Source organism: Sciurus vulgaris (assembly GCF_902686455.1).
Source record: "Sciurus vulgaris genome assembly, chromosome: 4".
NCBI classification, from domain to species: domain Eukaryota; kingdom Metazoa; phylum Chordata; class Mammalia; order Rodentia; family Sciuridae; genus Sciurus; species Sciurus vulgaris.
The window spans coordinates 143,560,802-143,582,748 of record NC_136464.1 but is presented as its reverse complement, the minus strand read 5'-3'; positions in this window follow the sequence as shown (position 1 = coordinate 143,582,748).

The window sequence follows — 21,947 nt, the reverse complement described above, 5'->3', positions numbered from 1 at the left end:
CAATACAATTTAGAAGTTGTGAAGGTATTTTCAAGAAGTGCATCATCTGTGATCTGACTGTACCTCCACGGGACGGGAGGCCTCTGCAATGCTTTGTTAAGGCTGCCATACAAGATACCACACAGGGGGGTTTAAATAGCAGAGATGGATTTCTCGCCCTTCTGGAAGCTGGAGGTCCACAGCCAGGTTTGGTTTCTCCTGAGTCCCCTTTCTTCAGCTTGTGGGTGACTGTCATCTCTCTGTATCCTCATGGGTCCTTTCTCTGGTGTTACTTCCCCTTCTAAGGACACCAGTCCTATGGGGTTAGTCTCTATCCTTATGTCCTCATTTAACCTTGATTAACTCTTTAAGAGCCCATCTCCAAACACTGTCACCTCAGGGGGTAGGGTTTCCACATAGAAATTTTGAGAAGACACATTTTGGTCCATAATAACCTCATCCAATCATCTGAAGTCTTTATAGGCAAAAGTAGGTTTCCTGGCGAAGGAATTCTGCGCCAGACTGTGACACGGAAATCCTGTCTGAGTGTCCAGCCTGCCCTAGAGACTTGCCAGCCTCGTGGTCATGGAAGCCCATTCTTTAAATCAGATCTTCATATGTGGGATAAAATGGTATGTGTGTGTGTGTGAGAGAGAGAGAGAGGGGGGGAGAGAGAGAGAGAGAGAGCGCCAGAGAGAGAGAGAGAGAGAAAGATTGGTTATATAGTTGGATTTTCTCTGATATGCAATGTATTGGCAGTTACCTCTGTTGCCCTCAAGAACCCTATACAGAAGAGGGGGAAGTTCATAGGCCCTTATTTTCAGTTGAGATTTGGCACATCAAAGTGCCTCTGTGACTATCAGGGACTACAAACCTAGATGGATCACTGCCATGAATGCCTGCCTTTTGGACACTCACCTGGGGCTCTGCAGGGCTGTGCTGCCCAGCAGTTGAAGGCTCAGGATCTGAAGGGTCAGGGTCCAGTCCTGGAGTGGATTGGCTCAAAGAGAAAGGGATGGGAAGATGGGCTCTTGAATATAAGTCCTATCCCAAGGGACCGTGCCTTTGAAAGTGAACCCCGTTTGAGTAAATGGAAACTAATTTTGTTTCCCTAGATAACACATTTTCTCCAGCTTTGTGATCAGTGCTTCCTTTGACTTTATCTTGTCCATTGGCCTTACAAATGATCTCAGTTGCGACTGTGAGCTACTAATTAAGTCTGCTAACCACTGTGAGTTTTCTGCCTCCAGCAGTGTTACAGAAATCAAGGATCTTGCTGGTAAGTGACTAATCTGTCTGAATACGTTCATTATTGCATGGGTTGTTAGACTTTTAGAACATTCTAAGAATACCCAGGTAATGAAACATCTTCTCTGTGATTGGCCTCTTCATGGTCAGGAGAGTGTTTTGCACCAGAGGAAAACCTCCTTCTCTGTTAGACATATGGAAATAATAACTCACAAACTTAGAATGGATGAATACTTTTGCATGTGTGTATTAGTGAGGACTGGCTAAATTATGCTGCAGTAACAAATAGCTCTGCAAACTCGGTAGCTGAAAACTTTTTAGCAGTGCTAGAGATTGAACCCAGGGCCTCTTGATGAGAACTCTACCACTAAGTTTCACTCCCAGTCTTCTAAAGTCTCTTATAGTACTTATTTCTAGGGACACTCTTCTGAGTCATCCTCATTTTGGAACCCAGAATGACAAAACAGTTGGTCTTTGTGTTTCTCTCATTACTATGGCAGAGGGAAAAGAGCATTCTGGAGTCACTCAAACAAGAAATCCAGTGCCCAGCCCCTAGTGAAGCACAGTCCTACCATTTCAACTCATTGGCCAGAACTGGCCTCAGGGTCCCATCTAATCCCAGAGAAGCCAAGAAATAAAATCTTTCCCAGAAAGCAATGAGTGTACAAGAAATCCAGTGCCCAGCCCCTAGCGAAGCACAGTCCTACCATTTCAACTCATTGGCCAGAACTGGCCTCAGGGTCCCATCTAATCCCAGAGAAGCCAAGAAATAAAATCTTTCCCAGAAAGCAATGAGTGTGAAGCATTAGTAATTCTGAGGACACTGCGTTATCCTTAGTGATTTACGTATCTGCCTCTCAAACCAGATGGCAAACTCCTCAAGACAAAGGGCTGTATGTTATTCTTTTACCCCAATGCTTACCAATCTCCCACAATTACTAAAGGTGCTTCGAAATGGTCGATGCCAGGCTGGGGGTGTGAGTCAGTGGTAGGGTGTCTGCCTGGCATGAACAAGGCCTTGTGTTCTGTCTCCAACACTGAGAAAGAAAGAAAGAAAGAAAGAAAGAAAGAAAGAAAGAAAGAGAGAGAGAGAGAGAGAGAGAGAGAGAGAGAGAGAGAGAGAGAGAGAGAAGGAAAGAAGGAAAGAAAGAAAGAAAGAAAGAAAGAAAGAAAGAAAGAAAGAAAGAAAGAAAGAAAGAAAGAAAGAAAGAAAGAAAGGAGGGAGGGAGGAAGGAAGGACAGAAGGAAGGAAGGAAGGAAAGATGATAAATGAAGGAATAAATGTCCTTTTCTCTGGTTTCCCCTCCATCTTGGGTTTTGTTTGAAATGAAGGGGAACAGTAGCCACATTAGATTTTGTCAGAGAAGTTTATAGGGAGGCTATTTAAGGTAGAACCCCAAAGAGGTTCTGCCAAAGTACAAATGGCCAAGTCAAGGCTCGTGGTCAAGTGTCACTCAAGGCATGATTTTGTCAACTTCGTGTCCCAGGCCTGCTCTCTTCTGTCCATACATGACCAAGGTGGGATCAGGACTCCTGATTCACACACATCTCTCTGGTGGGCCAGTTCAAGTGACTGACATGTCAACATTGGAGAACAGCTTGGTGGAGTCAAGGAGTGATCCCTTTGAACTCGGCTCCCTGTGTGGGAGGGTCAGGACTTTCAGAGGAGACAGGTTGATCTAGTCCTCTCCAAGGAGACAGCTCCCACGCCAGGAGAGACTGGGTATCTGTGCAAAGTCCACCAATGGGAAGAGATGTCCAAGCTCAGTCGGGGCTGGAAAAGCCCCAGCGAGGCAGCAGGCCGTGAAGTGTGAGCACCTGGAGGGCTGACATGGGCTGGGGACCGGTGGAAGGCCTGGGCATGCAGGAGGGAGGTCCTCGGAGGAACCGTGCCTCCCTCACTGTGATGTCCAGGGCAGCTGCAGGCCAAAGCCACACCCCAATGAGGCAGAGCAACACAGCCTGGAGGTGCCAGGGATCAGGAAGAGGACCCAAGGGAGGCTTTGGAGATGGATGGGCCTGGCTTAAATTCCAGCTCTAGCACATTCCTGGCTACGTGACTTTGTGTGGGCTCTTAGTTTCATCTTCTAACAAATGGGTTAATACCTCACCTATGAGGCTGATGTGAAGATTGAGATGGTGTGTATGACGCTCAGTGCATGGCAGGTGACAAGCACTCCATAAATGGATGCAGCTTTTATCTGTTTTTCTGCTCAACTCCCTCCTAACCCAGCCCTGCACACACACACACAGATGCACACACAGACTCAGAAAGGCAAGGAGATGTCAAGAGGTACCACTCTTTCTTTCTTAGGAGACTTTAAGACCCAGTGTTTGGAAACCTTTTTTGACCACAATCACAGTCAGAAATGCATTTTAACTAAACCATGTGAGGGTTGGGGTAGGTATGGGTGCAAATACTGAGCTCTGCCTCATCAGGCTGAACATACAAGCACCACAAACCAATCTCTCTCCTGTATGTCCAGAGAGATTCCTCCAAGGCATGCCAAGGAAATGAAGAAGGTTTGCAAATGCCCAAGCTGGAACAAAGTCCGTGTCCATCAGCCATGGAACAGTGCATAAATCAAGGTGCACTGCCAGCTGGGTGCTGTGGCACACGCCTGTGATCCCAGTGGCTTGGGAGGCTGAGGCAGGAGGATCGGGAGTTCAAAGCCAGCCTCAACAACTGAGGCCCTAAGTAACTCAGGGAGACCCTGTCTCTAAATAAAATATGAAGAGGACTGGGGGTGTGGCTCAGTGGCTAAGAACCCCTGGGTTCAATCCCTGGTACCAAAAAAAAAAAAAAAGAAAGAAAAGAAAAAAGAAGAAGTACAGTTCCAGGAAGGGGTGCTGGGCAGCAGTGAAAGGAATAGTCACAGCTGCACACATCAGGGGATAATTCTCACACACACAGGGATGAGAAGAGGCACATCTCAGACCGAGTTAAAGAGAGCTCCAAGACAGAACAACTAAACACCTGTCCTGAAGTGCACGTGGGGGAGGGGCCTAAATGATAAAGAAGAGGAGGGATTCTTATCATCAAGGTCAGATGGTGTTGCCTCTGGAGGGAGGGAGGGAGAGAGGGAGGAGAGAGGAGAGGAGGGTCCTGAGATGACTTCTGAGGGACAGTCTTGGTTTTGGTTCTCAACTGTAGTGGTGGAAATTCAGGTTTCCGTTTTATAAGCCTCAAAAATATATAAACCCTATATCTGTGGCTGGGAGTTTAATATATTTTACAATAAAAGTAAAGGTTAAAAAATAAACAAATACATTTTATGTCTCACCTCAGTACACACGTTCATATATCTGTGCGTGTGTATGCGGTAGAATAAAAATGCCACAGAGAAACTGACCTTTATTAAATGAAGTGCAGTTATGTTTTTATTCTATTCTATTTGGTTCGATTCTTTTTTGTTTTAATGCCTGTTGTAAACTACTAAACTGATTTTAGAACCCACTAATGGAAGACAACCTAAAGTTTAAAGAACACTGTGTCAGACTAATGAGAAATAGCAACATCCCCCCTTGCTTGGATCAGAAAGGCTATTCAAAGTATTTGGCAAAGCCCAATGTGGCCAAGATGGCCCTTGCTCTCAGGAGGGACCCTTGTTCTCAGGAGGGATTTACCGCTGGATTGGCCATTTGCATTTCAATAGCTAAGCCGGGAAGTCCAGTCAATAAGAGACTGAGGGAAGTGCTGCAGAACCCCAGCATCCTCATGCTCTGATTCCAACGACTAAGGAAAACAACAATAATACTAATAGACCTGCACGGTGTGGTGGCTCTTGCCTGTAATCCTAGCGCCTCGGGAGGCTGAGACAGGAGGATCGGAGTTCAAAGCCAGCCTCAGCAATGGTGAGGCGCTGAGCAACTCCGTGAGATCCTGTCTCTAAATCAAACACAAAATAGGGCTGGGTATGTGACTCAGTGGTTGAGTGCCCCTGAGTTTAATCCTCAGTAGCAAAAAAAAAACCTAATACAGTTTGGGGTTTTGTTTTCCCAAGACACAAATCCAAGTGTATCGTTAGGAAATAAACTAATTCCAGAAGCAGTAGGAAGTGGGAACTCAGGGGCTCCCAGAGGATGAAAAATGCTGGTGGCAACTGTGCTGTCACAGAGCAGCCCACGGAAGAGCACTGTGTTCCTGGCTGTCCTGTTGCACTTGGCAAATTACGTGGAGGTGAAGCCAGAACTGGGGACAGGCAGTTAGTGTAGAAATAGGGGATCGGGTCAAATCGAGGAAACGAAGGCCATGAAAGTCATCTGCCTCTGGAAGTTGGAGACTGCCCCTGGGAGAAAGGAATGTCAAGGATCTCCGGAGCCCATTGATTACCAAATTTACCCGCGCTTATCAAGGACTGCAAGCACGGAGCTGCTCATTAATGGCCCCTGGGCCCTTACCTGCCTGAATCACCTTGGCCCTCCCCCTGCCCATGGCTTCTGACTTTATGCAAAACTGGGCCTAATCATATAGGCAGGAAGAAGAGATAAGGGGGAGAGAACTGGAGAACAAAAGATACCTTAACCTATAAAAGATGTAGGGTGCGCTCACTTCTTGGGACTTTAGAACATCAGCCATGGCTCCCCCTTCTCCCTCTCGGGAGAAGTCTGTATTATTACTTTTAAGTAAAACCTGCTTAATATGCTTTTCTTGGCGTGCTTCTCTAGTGTTCAAACTTCAACATTAGAAGGAGCAGAACTTGTCACCGGTAAACGGTTGTATCAGATTGAGTGGCTGGTGGGTGAAAGAGCTGCTCACCAGTGGGCTCTGTAGAATCGATAGACAGCCCTGTTCACTCTAGTGTCTAAATTATGCACAACATTCCTCTCCAGTGCTTTAAGACTGAGTGCGACCCTGGCAGAGGAACCAAGTTCCTCCACTCAATTCCCTATGAGTCACTCTCTTGCTCGGAGGTAAAGCCTGCTGCCCTCTGACTTCCTTACAAAAGCCCAGGGTCAGCAAACAGCGAGTCCAGAACCCAGACAGGCCAGAGTGCAAGTGAATGCCTGGGGGGTGCTTTTTCCAGGGCCCCAAACCTCTAACCAAACCAAACGTGGGCTATTATTGTAGGTGGTCTCTGCCTTGGGCTGTCACTGACCCTTCAGAGAATGAGCAGAAGATGGTAGGTTTTGGCTGCTTCTAAGTACTGTGGGACACATCTGTGCTATTCAAGCTTTGGAAAGACAACAGATGGAGCCTCCAGGTGTCACCCCCAGGAGAGATCATAGCTAATCACTGCTCAGCTCCTGCCCTGATCCTCAAGGAGGCTCGGCACCAAGTGTCATTCTGATAAACACCTGGCTAGCAGAAAGGACCTTCTGTGTGAGATGCCACAGGAAGGAAATCTGCGGGACTTAAAATGGTCTCTGGAGTGAATTGGGGCTAATCCAGGGGTGGGGTGGGTGGCCCAAAGGCAGGGATGAGAAGAAATGAGGAAGAAGGAATGACACAACTCTCATTTCCCAGATTCCCTTCACGATCAACTGACGATGTCTAAGACAGACTGATTAAACTTAGGTTTCCAGCTTCTCAGTTCCACCACTCCTCTTCCTGAGCAGGGAGGAGAAATGTTCCGAAGCGTCTTGAGTCCTCTGCCACCTCACGCATAGAGGGGACCAGCCCAGGTAGTGGTCCATGTATTCGCAGGGCCTTCATTTTGCATCAGCATATTTAAGAAATCAGAGAGTCGGGGCCTTCTGTCCTCCAGAGGGAGAATCCACTGAGGTGACGTGAAATGTGTCCCTGCAGAAAACTGCCCAAGTTTCTTTGCTGTGCTGTGGGGAGGAGGCTGTGTCAGCCATGAGTGTGAGTGTGTGTGTGTGTGCTCGCTTTTGTCCATAAATCAGAGAGAGAACAAGTTTCAGGGAGACCCAGAAGGAAAAGAGACATGTCCCTGAGGCTAATGGCATAATGGGGGGTCAGATCACCGCTTTCTGGGAAGGGCTGAACCCCTGTGTCTCTCCCGTAGGTGGGGGTTGGGGGCTCCTGCCCAGTCTCCTGATCGGCAATGACTGCTTCTAACCCGCTTCACAGGGAGGGCTCATATATACATTTTCAGCAGTCCCTAAGGGGAAAACGTAGGCTTGAGAAGATGAGTATGTCATAAAAGCTTTATTCAACAGACAAGATGTCACAGTAGGTGCACACTTGGTGGTAAAAACGGAAATTAAGCTGCTGTGGCTTTTTCCTGTCCTACTTGTAAACTTACCCAGAGGGTAATAAGCCATAAGCACATCCAATAACTCTAATAATTGAATAATAAATAAGCACCGCGTCAGAGCAAGCTGCATGAGAGAGCATTGCCGACAAGCTGGGGCAGCGCCTCTCTGGGGCAGCGAGGAGGCAGGTTGAGACAGATTGGAGAAGAAATGTTGGAATAACCCTCCATAGATTTCCCGGCCTTGGCGTCTGTCCAGGACAAGCAGGCACAAGCACACAAACTCCTAAATGCACAATTAGCACACACCGCCACCAGCCTCTCTAAAACCCCCAAAATAACCTGCTGTAAACGTGGGGGTTGTTTCAGTGTGGCCCCGTGACGGCCACTGGCTGCAGCGGGGCAATTGCCTTGAGTACAGACCATCACAGAATTGGATGGATTCTGGCTTCAGCATCAATCAGCTCGTTCACAAGGAAAAAGAAAAATGTATATGGTTGGGGGAAGGGAATTAGGTTATTGAGTTGGAAGAATTAACATAATGGAAGGGAATGAGGAGCTACCCCCAGCGTATGAATTCATTGCCATATATAACTCACTCCAAGCATCTTTCCCCTTTATGATCCTGGTGCGTTTGGCCTGATGATTCCGACAATGTGTGAGGCTCCATTGACATCCAAGGTAGGGGAGGGTGGAACACTTCTACCTCGAGGAAGGAAACACTGGCAACCGAGTGGAGAGGCTGGGGCTCTGGCTGCTGGGGTGGGGGCTCAAGGAGAGAAGGAGCACTACCTAATTAGAGGGGCGGCATACCCCTCACAGGAGCCTCTATGAGGGAGCCAGGGCTGCTGTTTATAGAAGCACCCTGAGCTTGCCTCTGGCCATGCTTTAGTAGGCCCTGCGAGATGGAGAGGGGCGTGGTGCCAGTAAATTGTGGTGCATCCTATTAATGTTATTAAATGTCCTGCAGAGCAGCAGCTCAGGCTGGGATGTCATCTAGAAATGGAAGACACAGTCCCTATTTCAGTCCACAGTGTAAAACTGTTCCAAGGCCACAGAGGAATTCATCTAACAGTTCTCTGAATTCATTTCACACACTCAGCACAGTACCCTGAATGCAGGGCTTTGGGTAAAGGTTGTAGCTGGTGTTGGAAGGGGAAGGAGGGAGGAAAAGGAGAGGGGAAAGAGGAGAGAGGAGAAAGAGGAAGAGGAGGAGGAGGAGACAATGATCATGATGAGGCCCTGGGATCTTTTGGTTTGATACGATCTTTTTTGCAGAAAGGGATGGATTAAATGAATTATTTTTATTTCTTGTAACCTATGAAACACTACTTTCTTCCTCTGTTCAAAATTTCTAAAAATATGAATTTTACCTCTCTGTATTGAACATGTCATAGTTGGATAGTTAACACCAGTTGACTGATTTTATGAATCCATTTAATAGATGGCAAGTGGAAAGACTAAGTCTGCTCCATCCTCAGGAAGCTTGCTAGCCGTGGAGTGCAAAGAGAAACTGTCTAGGTAGACTCTCACACGGAGAACAGGTCCTTGATTTCATTGCTAAATCCACCTTTTCAGCTGGGAGGGGCAGAATAAGAAAACATCAAATCCAGGAGGTCAGAGGCAAGGCCTTTCTTGAGGAGGAAGAATCTAGCACAACCATTGAAGCATTAGGAGCTCGAAAAATGAGCTTTTGTTTTTCTTAAAGGGGCTCCAACTTCCTGTTCTGTCAGCAAAAGCAGAAAACTTCTAGAGCCTATTGTTCATTTTCGGTGATTTTTTTTTCCCGTTTTTCTGTTTTCTTTTTTCTGCTAGGTACTGTATATTGTCAATGCCAAGTCCATTTAGAATGTTGGCACCCTCAGAGAGCTTGCCATCTAGTAAGAGTCCAAAAATGTATTCAGCTATTTCTACTACACAAAGCAAGATAAGGTAAATGCCTTTAGAGCAATACAAATAGAGGCCAGCAGGTACTAAGGAGGAAGAGATGTGACAAGAAAAGAATGTGCCCCCTCCATTTTTACACAAAATGGGAGGAGAGGAGGGATGTCAGGTCCCTGATGCCCACTGCTGAAGCATCTGCCACCACAGGTGTGTGGGCAGTGTGTCTGCCTCCTGTCCTGACCCCTGTGGCCTGTGTGCACTTGCTATTTGCTGTCCTTTAAGAACCACAGTGACTGGGCCTTTTGCTTTGCATTTCAGGGCCTAAAAGTCTGAAGCCATTCGAAGGTCTCTTAACATTTGTGTAGTCGGAAGGCTCGATCTCTGATTAAAAGTCAACAGTCCAAGAAAAGAACAGGGTAATTCGATTATAAACTGACATTTCTGCAGAGTCCAGCCTGGAAGTGCTGGCTGCTTATCCACACACAAGCACTCAGGGTGAACCCTCCCAACACCATGGAGAAATAGCCTCATTTTAAGTCCTGCCATTACACACACAGAAAATATCAGCTTTCAGGGTTCACACAGAGGAAGAGAAACCAGCACCCCCTCTCTGAAAGACACATCTGCACGCGCATGCGCATGTACCCAGGGACACCCTCAGGTTTCTCAGTTCTACCTTCAGTGATGTTCCTGGCTTCTGGATTTTGCCATTAGCCCCAGAATCTTCTTGATGAAGTTAGGTTAACAAACCCCAGAGTAATATTGCTTTATGATAATTAAAGGTTCAGGGGTCCCTGATGGAATTATCTGACTGCTTTACTGAATTCACCACTGTTCAGGATCAAGATTCCCTACAAAGAGCTACCCGGTGTTGGTGGCTGCAAGGATTTTGTTTTACACCAGAGAGAGTGAAAATCAATCTGAGAGGTTACCATCAACACTGATGTTTAAATGCCAGTGGAGGGCAAAAAGAACAGAGAAATGCTGAGAACAATTTTCCTCCCCGGACACCTCTGGGCGCCTCAAACACCCAGCAAAACCCTTCCAATCAGGACTGGACAGATCAGAGGGAAGCCAATACTAGCATCTAAGAAAGCACTTTCCCCCTTATTTTTAAACGCACAACTAATCATATATGTGGTGTCAGAAAAATAGAAGCACAGATAGTAAAACAAGATAAAGCGAGCAACCAAAATTCTACTACCCAAAGAAAATCGCTAAATATTTCAACATACAGCTCTCCAAACTTTGTGTATATGTGTAGTTTTCGTGGAATTAATTCCACATATATTCTGCAACCTACATCCCCCCTTAACATAGGATGAACATCTTTACCTGTATGTATATGCACATATTCATTGTACACGCACACAAGCATATCAAGGTTTTCTATTTCAGTGGTTAAATCATAGTCTATTCTCAAGGTAGACTACAATTCATTCACTGGATCTTATGCATTGGGGGGCATTTAGGTTGCCTGCAGCTTTTCACTAGTAGAATATCCTAAGAGTTTCCTTGTGCATATATTTTGCATACTTCTCTTGGATAAGTTCCTTAGATGGAACTGCTAGGTACCTACACCTCTTTGAGATATTTGCTACTTATTTCCAAACTCTGCTCCAGGAATACGTTCTGACAGCCATGTCAGCAGCACAGTCTAAGGGCACCTCTTTCCCTGGACTTACAGGAGGCACCTTCGAAAACCCTGTGATGGTCTTTGCCCTTGGCTTCTCAGCCAGGACGCGTTCCTTTTCTGACAGCAGATTACAGAAAATGCTCTGCACCACTCCGTGTGCACCACACAAAGAAAGGTGGGCAGGCAGCCCTAAGCTGGAGGAAAATCCTCGATGGGCCATCAGGACCTAGGAAGATTTTGTTCAAGAGAAAAAGAGAGAGAGAGAGAGAGAGAGAGAGAGAGAGAGAAATGAGGTGTCATCCTCAGAGACATGCTGCCTTCCTTTCTGGTTGGAAGCAGCCCTACCTTGCCGTTTATCTAGCTTGGCTCTTCGGAGAAAGCTGAATCACCCCAGCAAGGTCTCAGCTTTCAAGTCTTTTCCAGGTTCGAGTGTAATTGACCCTGGCACACTTTTACTCAGATGACTGTAGCAAATCTCCCCACTCCTCGTCAGCATCGGAAGGAGGACCAGCTTTACTAGGCTTCCTGAATGACAGAGTAGCGTGTGAAACCTTCAGCACCCCCCCCTCCCCAGTCTAGGGCTCCCTTTAAATATTTTCCTCTTTCACTTCATATGTAAGAGATAGTAACGACAATACATAGTAACCCCAGGATCTGTGGTAGAATTACCTTTTGATACGATTCGTGGTGTTGTCCTTTGTTTTCTTTCCTTCCCCCAAAGCACAGAATAAAGGAAACTTACTCACAGAAGCTGTGCCCCAGACTGCATCAGTAGGACCCCATCCACATGCAAATGAATCTTTGGGGTCAAGGCTCCTGACTTGTCAGGAGCTTCCCAAGAGAAGAATAAGCAACCTTTGGACAATGCTCTAAGGAGCCCTGTGGTGGTTAATCACACTACTTGGATACTTGTCTACTTGGATACTACTTGTCTACTTGGATAGTCTATAGTATACAGATATTTGGTGAAACACTAGATGCTTCTGTGAAAGTAATTTTTTGATAAGATTAACATGTAACAGTGGATTTCCTTCCATAATGTGGGTGGGCCTCATCTATTCAGTTGAAGGCCTTATGAGGTAAGACTGATCTCCCCAAAGAGGAGGGATTCTGTCTGCAGATGACCTTTGGACTTGAACTGCAGCATCAATTCTTCCCTGGTCTCAGCCTGTCAGCCTACCCTGCAGAATTTGAACTTACCAGCCCACCCAATCTCAATCAATTCCCTAAAATAAATCTCTCTCACTTCTTCTTTTTCCTACGTCCTTTCTATTCTCTTTCTCTGATGACCACTGACTAACAGGTCCTTTGCCAACATGGTCAAACGAGAGTGACGATAATGATGATGTTCTAGATGCTGTGCTTCATGCAAAGCCCAACATTAGGAAGCTGACCTGGGCACTTCTGTTTAAAGCTGAGGTCCTGGAGGCTGGTCTTCCAGCTTCCAGCCTCCTAAGTGCCACTCCAGTGAAACACCAGCAAGTAGCGAGCCTGGACTTCGGACCTACGTTGCCCCAACTTGTTGCCATCCCACCTTGTTGTCAGAATGGTTTAGCATTTGAGAAAACACCATTCAGTCCCAGTTGGACACAAGCAGGGCTCTATATTACCCTACTTCTGAGCCAGTGAAAACTATGCAAGATGACTGCAGGTGCTGAACAGTCGGTGGGGTTCAGATGGGGAAAGAGTCTTCCCCAGAGCCAGTGTGTCAGATCTCCGCTTGTCCAGCTTGAGGATGATTCAGAAGCTCAACCTCTGCACGCCACGGCTTCTGTTTCCCTCCCTTGGCCTCCAGCTCCCACCCCTCACTAAGGCCTGTCACAGGTGGAGCAGGGCTCGGCCCGGCTTGGGAGGCCCTGACTCAGTGTTTCCTGGGCTGCCTTCTAGCAGGGGCGCCTGCTGACTGCTCTCCCCCTTGGGTGAAAATATCTCCAGCACATTCCCCACACCTGTTCTTCTCTCTCCGTCCTCACTGCCACGTCCTCCTCCCTTCATCCTCTTCCTCTGCCCATGAAAAGATTTGGAGGTGGGAGTGGAAGGGAGGCGAGGAGGAGGAGGAAGACCCATGCTGCTCCCTTCTCCTCTCCTTCCCTCTCACGTTCAGACACAGTGAACACATAATAAGCGTCTTTCAGCTCTGTGAATAGATGCTGCAGCAACTGTCACGGGAAAACATCAATGTGTTTTAACACTCAAGGGGATAAAGCTGTTTGGAGACACGGAAGGGAAAATGACAATATGACAAGAGGCTCTGGGCTCCCATTTAGTTCTAGGCAGATTATAATGTGAAAAACACCATTTGCCTAGCGTGGCTGACACTCGAGTGCTGTGGACGTAGGCACACCCGAAAACATTCGCTATTTTGCCATCTTCCTTCCTATTTCCCCAGGAAAGGTTTACAGAATCATCCTGCCTCTTTATTTCCATGGTTCTCCCCTCCCCCCACCCTCCTCCATGCCAGCAGCAGCTGCTGTTGCCTTGGCAACATTACAGAATAAACTTGTTGCTTTTGGACCATCTGTACCCAACCTGTGCTGTGCGGGGGCTGTGTGCTTTCTTTTCCTGTGTGTCATCGACTAAAGGTGAAGGTCTGAATGCCTAGTCCAGAGGCTGACCTGCCTGGGCACCTCTGAGAGACGGCCTGACTGCTCTCACCTCTCCAAGCCCAAGCAGCCCTGATTCATTCCTTTGCATGCAGGTCTTTCCCATAAGACCCCTCACAAAACACACCTGTTACTAGGGAGACGGGACCCATGGTGGCATGGCAGTCCAGGGGGATTGGTTGGTTTTCTTGTAGAAAAAAACAGAATCTCAGTGGATGGAAGCCCAGGGCCACCGTGTAAAACAAAAAACAAACAAGAAAGCACAAGAAAATTGCATGATTTTTACATTTTTTAAAAATCTAAGAAAATTTAGTTATTTCTTTCTCTTATTCCAAAAGATATATAATGTAGTGATTATAAGTCTATGCTTCTTGAAAAAAAAATTGGAAACCACAGAAGAAATTTTTTAGATGACCAACAATCCTGCTACCCAGAAACAAACATGTTTTAAATCCAACTGTATATCCTGATTTTCCTAATTTAATGTATGTTGGACGCTCTTGCAGATTATTTGAAACATGATTCTCTCTCCTCGCTGTCTGATTGATCCCTCTCTGTCTTTGCAATGTATTTGCTATTTCTTAGAGAACCCAGTCATTTTCCCCACAGTTTCCGATGACTTGGATTTTCCTAGTTGGATTCCCAGGTTTTCACTGATAGTGGTCCTCTGTTCCCTATGTTTCCTAAAAATTGGTTGCTGAACTTAGAGGTTTGCTGGATGCTCACTTAGGTGATCCTGCTTCATAAACCATGTTGTCATCTCCCCTGGGGAGGGATGAGGTCCCTGGTTGTCTTGGTTCTGTGTGGACAGCAGCCATTGATGATCACTACCCAGACCCATTCCTTCATTAAGATTTTTTTTTCAATTCTCATTTTCGTATCATTCCTTTATCTATCAACTGGAATACTTCTACAAAGAGAAACTTCTCTTTAGTCACTACTTGATTATATGGAAGTACAGCTCACACAAGAAAGACAGAATATATGCTGTATTTATTCCCTTTATTTGCCAGTTACCAAACTAACGAATTAGATGCCAAACACGATCCAAAGGGAACTAGTTTTTTTAATATCATTATGAATGCATGGATTTGAACATTTTGATGTATTTTAATCCGTTGCAGCTATGATTTTAATGATGCTCCGGTTGTCCCGCCGTCAGCGGTGACAGCCTCTTCACTTTGGCTTCTGAGTCTTTAACGAGACTCTACGATTTTTTTCTAGTCTTTTTAAGAAAATTGCTTCCTTATTTCTGTGGTGGTGTTTCCAGGCTCATCTCACACATCATTTTCTGTTCCCAATCTAGAACTATCCATTTCTTTTTTTAAATATCTTTTTTAGTTGTAGGTGGACACGATACTTTTGTTTTATTTTTAAGTGGTGCTGAGGATGGAACAGGGCCTCGCACGTGTGAGGCAAGTGCTCTACCACTGAGCCACAAACCCAGCCCCTCCATTTCTTGATCTCTAGTTTGTTGGTTTGATGTTTAAAGTGGGAAAATGTATGTAGAACCATGGTCTGGGTCCTAGGGTACTCAGGTTGAAGGTCTTTTCAGTGGATCAAACTAAGTAACATCCCTTCTCCTTCTGTGCCTTCCTCTTCTCCTTACTCTCTTCTTCCCTTCCCCTTCTCCTACTTTTCCTCCTCCTTCTTCCCTTCCCTTTCCTTTCTCCTTCTCCTCTCCTCCACCAGCTCCTTCTCTGCCTGCACCTCCCCTCTTCCTTAACGTAAAGGGTGTACACTCGAATCATTACAATTTAAGCCTAACCTCATCAACTTCACACCTGTAGCTCCTTTCACACCAACGACACCCACTTAATTACTCAGTTGTTTCATCAACAATATTCACACATCAAATTATCCCAAAACCTAGTGGATCCTAGCAATATAACACTAATAATATCACAGCTTCTGCAGACAGAAAATCTTAAGCAGTTTAGCTTACAGTCTGGATCAAAGTGTCTTCCATGAGATTGCAGACAAAATGTTGGCCAGGGCTGTAGTCATGGAAGGCTTGGCTGGAGCTGGGAGATCTGCTTCCATTGGGACTTGCTCCCAAGGCTGGCAAGCTGATACTGGCTGCTGACAGAAGACCTCTGCTGCTCTTCACAGGGGACTCTCACACAGTTGCAGGAGGGTCCTTGCAACATGAGTTCTGGTTCTAGATGGTTCTAGATGCTTTGGGTTTCACCCAAAGCAGGTGATGCTAGAGAGCAAGGTGTAAGCAGCATTGCTTTTGTGATCTACCTTCAGAATCTTATGCTGTTGCTCTAAGTCACTATGTCACATGCTTTCCAACTGTCAAAAGAAGATTGTCAAAGAATTTGCAGGCGTATTTCTTTTTACTTTATGGCTAACAACTTACTTATATTCCTCCCACATGCAAAATATAATCCTGCTACCCAGGATTATATTTTCCAAAGACTCCCCAAAAGTTTCCTTCCTTCAAGCATCAGCTTGAAGTCCAGGTCTTGTCACCCAAATCAGGTTCAGATATGGAAGATACACCTCTGGTGTGGTTCCTTGAATTTAGCTCCCTAAGCACAATTCCTCATGATCTAAAGAAATGTAATCTAAAAAGAGAAGTTATTTTTCACTCCCTGTCCACAGGTACACTTAACATGAGTGGTGGGAGAAGGACAAGATCACCACTATAAACCCCACCAACACTGTCTGAAACAGGAAAACAGGAGAAGCACAAGAGTCCTTGATTCACAGCAATTTGGGAATCCATCAGGGCAAATGGAAACTCCTTGACTGGTACTCTGCAGCTCCCAGCTCCAGTGTCTGAGCTCCAGTCCCCACCCTCTAGGACATCCATTCTTTTCCACGTTTTCTCTGGAACAGTTTTCTCAGCTTGCTTCTTACCTATAGAAACTTGCATTTTCAAAAGCTTCTTTTCACTTTATATATTCTGCCTCTTTCAGCCTAAGTTTGTAATCTCTTTGCCAATTCACCTCTTTTAAAAACTTCATGGATCTCTTATGATTTTTACTGTAGTCCACTCTTCACTCCCTGCAAAGAAGTCCTTCTCAACCTTGGACTTCTACCAACAGTCTTTTCAAGGCCCTTTCATTTTTAATTAATATGCTCATCTTCGGTCTACTGTCTAATTCCAAAGTCACTCCTAGATTTTAGGGCTTTGTTATGGTATACCTTACCTCTGGTACAAATTCTGAACTAGATATCTATGTTGCATAACAAGTTACCCTAGAGTTTAGTGTCTTCAAACAATAATTAACGTTTATTCTGTTACAGTTTCTGTAAGTTAGAAATCTGAGAGCTGCTCTCAGCGGGGCTATTCTAGAGGGGAGTTTCTGGTGAGGTTGGATGAAGGAATTTGGCAAGGGCTGCAGTTACCTGACGGTTGGACCAACACTGAGGCATCTGGGTCCAGGGACAATCACTTCCAGGGCTGGAAAGTGGGTGCTGGCTGTGGGTGGAAGATAGAGCTTCTTTTCCACATGGACCTCTCCAGATGGGTGGCAGAGTGTCCTCATGGTATGAAGTGGGTCTAAGAGCAAGCCATCCAGAAGAACAATGGGGAAACTGCGATTCCACTGATGACCAAGGCTCGCAGGTCACACATGACCGCCATTATGCTTTTTATGAGCGTCAAGTCACTAAACTTGATTCAGAAAGGAACATTAGGTTCCACATCTCGAAGGTGGAGATGTATTTTTAAACCACCACAAACACTATTGCCAATGATAAAATTACCAAAAGTAGTTACATTTTCCATAACTTTTCCATAACACTCTATAAAGAGTGTTTCTTACTAAGGATATAGCCGAATTACTATGTTCCAAATTCACATAGAATTGTCCTCTGTGTGCGTGTGCCACCAACTTTAAAAACAGTTGACTTGTATTCGTTTGCCTTTGACTTTTGGGAATTTCTTCTTTTTCATTTTGTTTTATAATTTTATAAAATAACCTAAATGTGTTGAAGTCAAACCAATCAAGCCAGATTCAGAAAGTTCTAGCTTCATTTCTGCACCCTCTGTACCCGTCTGTCCTCTATATTTAACTTTTTTAGCTTTTTATGTATTCTTCCTTTTTTTCTGACACATCTGGTTTTTATTGTTATATTCTTCCTTTTTAAAAACAATTACTTAAATAAACACATACTTTTAAATTTTTTTGGGTACTGGGGATTGAACTCAGGGGTACTTAACCACTGAGCCATATCCCCAGCCCTTTTGTGTGTGTGTGTGTGTGTGTGTGTGTGTGTGTTTCATTTAGTGACAGGGTCTCACTGAGTTGCTTAGGATTAGGGCGTCACTAAGTTGCAGAGGCTGGCTTTGAACTCTAGATCCTCCTGCCTCAGCCTCCTTAGCTGCTGGGATTACAGGTGTGTGCCACTGAGCTGGCAGTATACTTTTAATACTAAAATATTTTCCTGTTATTCATACTACCCTTCTTATTTCTTTTTTCAGATGCCAATGTAACTGGAATTCATTTCAGTATTTAAAATCCATTATGTGCACATAATGGTCTTTTCTACAGCTAATAATTATCATTGTGTAGATGTATATAGTTTATTCAACCAGTCCTTCATATAGAGATAATCTGGGAGTTTCTAATATTTTACTATCTATTTTTATTACTATTCTTTTATTTTAGTCTGTTACTGTTACAAACAGTACTGCAATGAATAGTTTTATGCATGTGTCTTTCTGCATCTTTTTTCCAGACACATAATTTTATGGCTATAATTTACTCTATGTTGTAGATTGTTTAAAAATGAAAAGTACCAATTTGACAGATAAAAAATATTATCTTGTTTTAATTTGCGTTTCTTTGATTTCTAGTTCTATTGAGCACTTTTCATTTACTTATTAATCTTTATTTTAAAACCTCTTTATTAAAGTATGATTGAGATACAAAAAGCTATATATATTTAATATGCACAACTGGATTCTGGAAAATTCCTAGAGGTATTTTCCTCTGTTGATGGTTATTAAATTGATGTTTCTAGTGGAGCAGAAGGTGAGGACTGGGACTTCTGATTCTGCCTTCTTGGTAACTTTGCTTTCTGCTTGTTCATCTTTTTATTTCTTTCGTGTGCTCTATCTACCTCCATTGCAACTTTTTTTTTTAAATGTAACTTTAGTTCTTTAAAATGCAAAAAGAAGAGTTCTTTGTTAGAAATGGAAATCTTTTGTCATAATTCCTGCAAAATATCTTCAATGCTTTGTTTTCTTTTCAAATTTGTTAGAAATTATTTTGAAATACAAAGTTTAATATTTTATGTAATCAGGTATTTCCCTTTGTGATTACTTCAATAGAGCTTTAAAAATTTTTAAGAAGTACTTCACTATTTCAATATACTTCACTAATTTAATGACAAGCTCATTCATGTGTTATTTTAGTATTATTCTGGGGACATATATCTTTCATACAGAAAATTGCATTGATCATAATCTCACAGTCTGATAGATTTCCATGAAATGGACAAAGTCATTGCACTAGTTGGCTAGGACTGCTGTAACAAAGTACCACAACCCAGGTGGCTGGAAAGTTACCACCTCTCACTTCTGGAGGCTGGAGATCTAGTATCCAAGTGTCAGCTGGACTGGTTCTCCGTGAGAGCTAGGAGGGAGGATCTGTTCCATGCTTCTCTTCCAGCTTCCGGTCATCTTTGGCATTCCTTAGCTTATAGATGTATCACCCCAATCTGTGCCCTCAGGATGTGGAATATCAAGAAGTTATTTATTGCTGGTGGAAATGCAAAATGGCATAACTACCTTGGAATACAGTCTGGTGGTTTCTTACAGAACTAAATATACTCTTACCATGCAATCCAGCAATTTGGCTCCCTGGTATCTAACCAGAGGTGTTGAAAACATGTCAACACAGAGACCTGCTTATGGATATTTACAGCAGCGAAACTCATAATTACCAACCAGGATGTCCTTCAGTTGGTAAATGGGTAAACTGTGGTACATCCAGAAAAAAGAATATTATTCAACACTAAAAACAAAGGAGCTATCAAGCCCTGCAAAGCCATGGAGAGACCTGAATGCACATTATTAAGTGAAAAAGATGACTCTGAAAAGGTTACATAACACATAGTCCTAACCACGACATTCTGGAAAAGGTAAAACTATGGAGATGGTGAAAAGACCCATTGTTTTCAAGAATCTGGGGGGAAAGAGCAATGAATAAGGGGCACAGAGTATTTTTAGAACAGTGAAACCCTCCTGTGTGATTCTACAATGGTAGATATTTAATTATATGTTTGTACCAATCTGTAGTGTATCCAGCATACTGTGCACCCTGATGTGAACTGTGGACTTTGGATTAGGATGATGTGCCAGTGGAGGTTTGCCAGTTGCAAATGATGCACTGCAGTGCTGGTGGGGAGGATGTTGATAGTGAGAATCTTGGACATGTGTTGGGCAGGGGGCACATGGGAACTCACTGAGCCTTCCTCTCAATTTATTGTGAATCTTATATTGCTCTGAAAATAATCTTTTTTAAAAAATATTTTTAGATGTAGATGGGCACAATGCCTTTATTTTGTTTATTTATTTTTATGTGGTGCTGAGGATCGAACCCAGTGCCTCACCCGTGCTAGGCAAACTGTCTATCACCAGGCCATAACCCCAGCTCTGAAAATATCTTTAATAAAATTTTAAACATACAAGAAGCACCAATTTTTATATCTCAAACAAACATAAGATTATCAATTAAATAACAGACCTTTGTCCTATTTGATGATTTCCTTATTTTCCCTATAATCGTTTTATTTAAAACAGATCTTTTAAAAAGAAATAGAAAAAAGCTTCACCCTCATGGTACTTATTTCTGGAGGGTGAGAAAAGCAATAAACGAACAAAAAATTAAATGTAAACAAAACGCACAAACAAAACATTCTAATCAAGAATATAAAAGAGGAAGTTTTAACCTTTCTGAATTATGAAGTGTTTCTTTAAGGAATCTATGGGAGTCTATGTTCACATTTTTTTTTTTTTTTTTAGGTAAGACAATAAAAACCCACCAAATGGTCTCCTGCTGAATTGCTGAAAGCTTTTTCCAGAAAACGTAAACTTCAGAAAGCAGATTCTAATAGTGTAGACCAACAACCTTTATTTACAACAGTGTAATAAGTGGGTCTGGGAACTCTTATCCTATAAAAACAGCACACTGAAAAAGGTCTAATCAATTCAAATATTGTCATCTAGTTTTATGACAGAATGATTATTTTTAAAAGCACAAATTTTCAATTTTATTTGGTGTTGAGCTTGTCCCTTAACATGTGAGTTTGGTTGTAAATTCAGGTTAAAATTAACCTGGGCTCTGTTCTGATGTCATTAAACATGTGCCTATTTTCCTTCCTATATTTTAATCTGTTTTAGTTTAAGTGCCTGACCAGGACACCCAGGTATTTCAGCATGTTTTGGATGCTTCGCAACCTGAGCACTGTAGTGGAGCAGAGTGAGGAGCCATTCAGGAAGGAGTAATGGGCTCACACTCAATGGATCCAGTTCACTCAGGCCAATTGTACCCCAGGCAGCACTGGATTTGGTCTGACTGCTCCATGGAGAAACAGTCCAAGGAGTGGGAAAATATAGTACACCTGGAATGCACCTGGCTTTAGTCACAAAGACTACATACATAATCAGAGCTTATCCCTAAAAACCCTGAAGCTCTTTGTACTGCTTGGGAGCCCTTCTTTGAGAACCACCTGGTGGCCTTAGGGCCCCACAGCCCATTTTGGGAAGGCAAGGTAAGTTTTTGTAGCAGTGTAAACAAATGCTACAAAAGTGTAAACAGTGTAAACAAAAGAGGACCAAATGCTCTGGCCTGCTCCAGCACAGAAACAGTGCTACTAGCATTCCCCAAGCAAGTAAGTGATGTGGTACGTGTGTTCTTCATCTCTATTTTAATGCCTCCAACCATCTAGTGGTTAATTAGCAATTTGCTGCCCACCAATATGCAAATGAATGACAAGCAAAGGGTCTCTGCCTCTGTAATTATTTTGCTGATTTACAAGCCACTTTCTTCTCTGTGTAGGTTTTTCTGTGTGTGCTTTCATGCATCAGGGATTTCATTATTTTTAGAAGTATATTCTGTGCATTTTTATGTTTTAATAAAAGAGACTTCAGTAATTATAGTGTTTTGAAAAAAATGTGTATATATATATATATATATATATATATATATATATATATATATATACATACACACACACATATCCCCCCCGGCTCCAAATGAGTTTGTCAGGTTTTTTTTTTTTTTTTTTTTTTTTTTTTTTTTTTTTTTTAATATATATAAAAAGTGGAGAGTTAGATTTATCAAGGGGCTGTAATCCAAATTGCAGAGAGTCAGAGCGCAAGATTGAAAGATACACATCTCTGCTGCTGCCAAATCCTTATCTGGAATCAGAGTCTTGTAATATTTGATTTTCTCCCAAGCAGCTTTGGTGAGTCGA